Raw genomic sequence first — 5902 nt, forward strand, 5'->3', positions numbered from 1 at the left:
TTTGTCTGCTCTACTCAGTCTAGTTGTCTAATTATGTGGGTTCCAAAACATTTTGCAGATGCCCCTGATCCTGCTACATATTTTACCCCCCCCCCCCTTTACAAATCTGTGTTAGGTTTTTTTATCGCCAGCCAAAGCGCTATTAGCTCTGACACTCTTAGAATTCCTATGAGCATTGCAGCTAATACCACCACGACCGGCGATTAAAAAAAACCTAATGCAGCTTTGTAAAAAGGGGGGGGGGGGGGAGGAAGTATTAATTTATAATCTAACATACTGAACCTGCTACTTAAAAGTGAAGAAGTGTTTCTAATATTCAAGACAGGTGGTCACCTGAGCTCCTGTGATCAAAGCACATGATGATAGAGCAAAGCACATAAGAACAGCCTTAATGGATCAGGCCAATGGTCCTACTAGCCCAGTTTCCTGTCTTCACGGAGGCCAATCCAAGTCACAAGTACTTGGCGAAAACCCAAATAGTAGCAGCAGTCCATGCCACCGATCCAGAGCAAGCAGTCGTTTCTCCCATGTCTGTCTGAACAGTTTATTTTTCCTCCAGGAGCTTGTCCAAACCCTTTTTATAACCAGCTACATTAACTGCTCTTACCACATCCTCTGGCAATGCGCTCCAGAGCTTAACTATTCTCTGAGTGAAAAAAAATATTTCCTCCTATTGGTTTTAAAAGTATTAAGCTGCAAATTCATTGAGTGTCCCGTAGTCTTTGTAAATCTTGATGCAGTAAAAAAAAGAATTGATCCACATGTACCTGTTCTATACCACTCAGGAGGTATACACAATCAGTGCCATGTATTTCAGGCATAATGGCTTTGTTGAAACGGCAGAATGCAAAGTGCTTGGTGAAGTACAACAGTGGAATAAGATAAATGAGGCTAAAGTAAATAAAGGTAAGAGGAAAATGATTGGTATATGCATTTTCAAAGAGAGGGATGAAAAAGAAAGGGCAAAATAATTAGCATTGAAAATGTCCTGAGAGAGAGATGTATTACTGCACCATTCTAGAAATCAAAATGTAGTAAAAGTGAGCCAAGTATAGGACAATCAAGCCATTGTGACATCACTGATGAGGTTGGTTCTTAGCCATTGGTGGAATGAGGCATTATGATGTCACAATACCAGCTCTGGTCTGGTTATCAGAGGCTGAGACCATAGGCGTCGGAACGGGGAAGGCCAAAGATTGGTGTCCGCCCTCCCATCCGCTTCTTGGTGTTGTAATGTTTAAATCTTCTGGCAGCTGCCGTGCAGCGTCAGTGCGCAAGCCTGCCCCGGCGCACCGTATATTGGTTCCCATGAGGACGGCTACCACACCATATAACTAAGAATTTAACTGGTTTAGTGTGGCTTTCTGAGGAACACGGTGTCGAGAATCACTGGATATATCTAAGATGGACACTAAAGTATTTCTAAGTGACTTGATCTCCAAAAATAAGACATTCTCCAAAAATAAGCCCTAGTGTGTCTTATTTTCAGGGCAACACGGGTAGCTAGTTGGGTTTTCAGGATTTGCACAATGAGTGTGCATGAGAAGGATTTGCATATGCTGGATTCAGAAAATCCAAATATATCTCATGCTGTGGGTTCCCCAGGATAAGTATCAGAAGCTCTGGATTCGTAGATTTGCATTTTCTAAATATGGACTTAACAGAAACATCTTGTTCTGAGCCTTCAAGTTCATTTAAGTGCCATCTTCAGATATGTGGAGGCCTATCATGAAGTATAAAGCTATTTTAGAATGGGGAGTGTGTGGCGCAGTGGTTAAAGCTACAGCCTCAGCACCCTGGGGTTGTGGGTTCAAACCCCCGGTGTTCCTTGTGACCCTGGGCAAGTCACTTAATCCCCCCATTGCCCCAGGTACATTAGGTAGATTGTGAGCCTGATGGGACAGACAGGGAAAAGTGCTTGAGTAACTGAATAAATTCATGTAAACCGTTCTGAACTCCCCTGGGAGAATGGTATAGAAATTTGAATAAATAATTAAGGGTTACATCTCTGTGGTATAATGACATGTTGAAATAACATTGTTCTTTTTTTTTTTTTTAATATCTTTATTCATTTTGAAGCCATAAGTAAGTGCAACATATAATGCAATCATATTACACTATAAAAGCACTTAAATACAATTAAAATTGTAATCTATGACAAATAGATATACCAACCCCCCTAATTATATTCAAAAAGTACACTCAAATTAAGAAATTAAAAATATAACATTATTCTTGAGTGAGCACAGCTAGGAACAAGGTGTGACTGCATATTCACGTAGACAGATCCAAAGGAAGTCACCGCAGGTCGTTTGGGGTGTGGCAAAACAGTGTGGTTTCCTGACCTGCCGCCGTTTTTTTCATCAGTGTTTTCAATCTGCAGATCGTTTCGTGGCAATTTCATTTCTTAGGAAAAGGCAAAAAAAAAAAAAATCATTTCCAGCCATGACTCTTATGCACTGAACAGTCTGACCTTTAGTCGGAGAAATTCTTTCTTCGCTGGCACATATGAACATGTTTTTACATCTACAGTGCATCATCATTCTCACAAAATTCCTGAGTCATTTCACCATGTGAATTAGTTCACACACGCTGACCCATTGCCATTTTGTTTATAGCTGCTTGCTTATTTTTTTTTTTTTTTTAATCTTTATTGATTTTCAAACTTCGGACAGCGCAATATAATTAATTGAACATACACACTGTATGAAACACACTATTAAATACACAATTAATATATAAAACAATCAATTTTCCCCCTCCTTCCATTTATTAATACAAGAAGACATATTATTTTATTTTATTTATTTATTTATTTATTCGATTTTTTAGCACGTCCTCCCAAAAGAGCCCAGAACGGGTTACAATGAATATATTGGTGCATTAAAATTATAAGTAATTATGTGATTACAATATTATAATTAAGTAATTTTAGTAATCAAAATACATTTCTCTCCCCCCCCTCCCCCTCGGATGTGTAAGGAAATCTAATAAATAGAGAGACATGACAATTATTGCAATGCAACAAATGCAGTCATTGGGCTCCACACCCTACCAAATGTATTACCAAACCCTAAGCATTCTGCATTCATTCTCTCATACTTATAAGTGGTGCAAACATTTGTCCACCAAAATGTGTAATTCAGTCTGTCGTAGCTCTTCCAATTAGGTGTAACCATTTGAATAGATGCTTGCTTATTTTAAAATGCCAATATTACGGATCATTTCCTTTAGCAAATGATCTGATATTTTGGCTTCCATAACCTTTTTTTTTAGAGGGGGGGGGGGTTCCATTTGCAGTAGCAGATTATGATTATGATAAGAGGTGCTGGCCACACTGTATGCTGGGCTAAACTGGCATTGGAGGTTCATAGACAAAATCGCGCGAGACAACGGCACGCCGACAACTGAGCGCAAGGGTGACGGCGCGCCGAAGAAAAGCACTATTTTAAAGGGTTCCGACGGGGGGTGTTGGTGGGGAACCCCCCTATTTTACTTAACAGACATCGCGCTGGCGTTGTGGGGGATTTGGGGGGGTTGTAACCACCCTCATTATACTTGAAACCAAACTTTTTGCCTGTTTTTTAGGGAAAAAGTTCAGTTTTAAGTATAATGTGGGGGGTTACAACCCCCCACAACGCCAGCGCAATGTCTTTTAAGTAAAGTGGGGGTGGTTTCCCCCCACACCCCCCGTCGGAGCCCTTTAAAATAGTGCTTTTCTTCGGCGCGCCGTCAACCTTGCGCTCAGTTGTCGGCGTGCCGTTGTCTCGCGTGATTTAGTCCCGTCGCCGGCATTGGATTGGGGGGGGGGGGCAAAACTGGCACTGTGTGCAGAAAGGCAAACTGGGCTGTTCACGAACAAGGCATCCTAACAATGTTCCGTTGGGGCTTTTTAAGAGGAGAATTACACGGATGGCTCAAGGAAATGGTTTAGGCCGGTGGTCCCCAACCCTGTCCTGGAGGACCAGTAGCCAGTTGGGTTTTCGGGATAGCCCTAATGAATATGCATGAAAGAGATTTGCATGTAACGAAAGACGATAGTTCAGTTTAGTTTTAGTGATAGGAGTGCAGATCTGCCCCGTGCACATTCATTATGGCTACCCCGAAAACCCGACTGGCTACTGGTCCTCCAGGACAGGATTAGGAGCCACTGGTTTAGGACACTGTAACCCCTGGGCGAGTAAACAGCTTCTGCAAACAGAAACTGCGCTCTGCCATGGCTGAGACTGGTTCCTGTTCAAGTATTTGTGGAATGTGGCAAAGCCGACCAATCCCCTCCCTTCAATCTGCATATGCCAGCTGCTGCTGCAGGGAGGAACTTGGAAACATTCAATGAAAAACTGCTGTCCAAAGTAACCATTTGGGCCCTAAAACCTTTGAATTACAGATGAAAGAACAGGGTTGGACCCTACCATTGCCTGAGTCTGTTTTATGTCAAATATAAAGAGGGGACGAGTTATAACCAGTATAACAAGAGTGATAAAGTGCATATATTGTAATAAGAAAAATCACTCTATGGACCTATTCAAAGAACTATATGAATGATATAACTGAGTTCACAAAAACTTGCTCAGAATCATGGAGGGGAAAACTGGGGCGAACCCCAGAAAAAACCACCTCACAGCCCAATCATCACATGGAGAGTAAACAAAACGTTATATCATCTCATACACTTATTTGTTGTTGAAAAAACTGGATTTGAACAAATTGTTTACTGGGCATACGTCAAAACAAGCTTTAAAAAGAACTTAGCAAACTTAACTTGCAGCTTGCGGGTTCCGACGTGCACGTTTCGATCCTGCCTCAGGGAACCAACAGGAATAGATGGAACAAACGCTCATGCGATGGGTGTGAAAAGATTCAAAAAGGACTGCTGTCTCACATAGAAAAAAGTGCGTAAAGCGCAGATTGTCTGCTTTGAAAGGTCTGTTTCATGGCACATGGTCCCACTTCTCTGTCCCTTTTTTTTTTTTAGCGGCTACTGATTTATGCATAGAAGGCTTCACAAATGATCTTTTCATCTGCTCTGCATCTGCAAGGAATAAGGCGGAATATAAATCACCTGTAGCGTAGCATATGGCCTTACATCCTGCTGCAGTCCCCCGAGGGCCACCGCTGTGAAAGAAAAGCACAGGAGCACGACGTGCTTGAGAGCAGATGTGCTCTGGCTTCCGCACGGCGCTTCTTTGTCCGGCCACACTATGGTTTTAAGCAGTTTTACTTTATCAGGTGACTTTATCAGGTGAGAGTGACTTGCTGTTCCAACTTTTCAAACAAACAGCAGAATACAATGAAAGATCGAAGCCAAGATACGATAACGGAAGTACAGTAACAATAGCTGAGAGGTAACTAGAAAGAAAGGAGAAAATAAGAAAGGCGACAAGCACAGGGAGGTAGAAACAGATAGGGAAAGAAGGAGAGCAGTTGCAGTCAGAAAATCAAGTCGCAGCCTCATCTGGTGTGTGAAACGAACGGTGACAAGGCTTGTGTGAAGAGTCTCTTACGGTAGTGCCTCTCGGCCTTCTCCTGGAGACATTTCCAGCCAGATGGGTTTTCAGGATTATCATAATGAATATGAAGAAAGACTAAAGAGGTCAGGGCTCTTCAGCTTGGAAAAGAGACAGCTGAGGGGGGAGATAGGATAGAAGTCTACAAAATCCCGAGTGGAGTAGAGCGGGGTACAAGTGGATCAATTTTTCACCCCATCAAAAATGACAAAGATTAGGAGACGCTCGATGAAGTTACAGGGAAATACTTTTAAAACCAATAGGAGGAATTTTTTTTTTCACTCAGCTCTGGAACGCGTTGCCATAGGATGTGGTAAGAGCGGATAACGTAGCTGGTTTTCAGATAGTTTTGGACAAGTTCCTGGAGGAAAAGTCCATAATTTGCTATTGAGACA

This window comes from Geotrypetes seraphini, chromosome 4, assembly GCF_902459505.1.
Source record: "Geotrypetes seraphini chromosome 4, aGeoSer1.1, whole genome shotgun sequence".
In the NCBI taxonomy this organism is placed as follows: domain Eukaryota; kingdom Metazoa; phylum Chordata; class Amphibia; order Gymnophiona; family Dermophiidae; genus Geotrypetes; species Geotrypetes seraphini.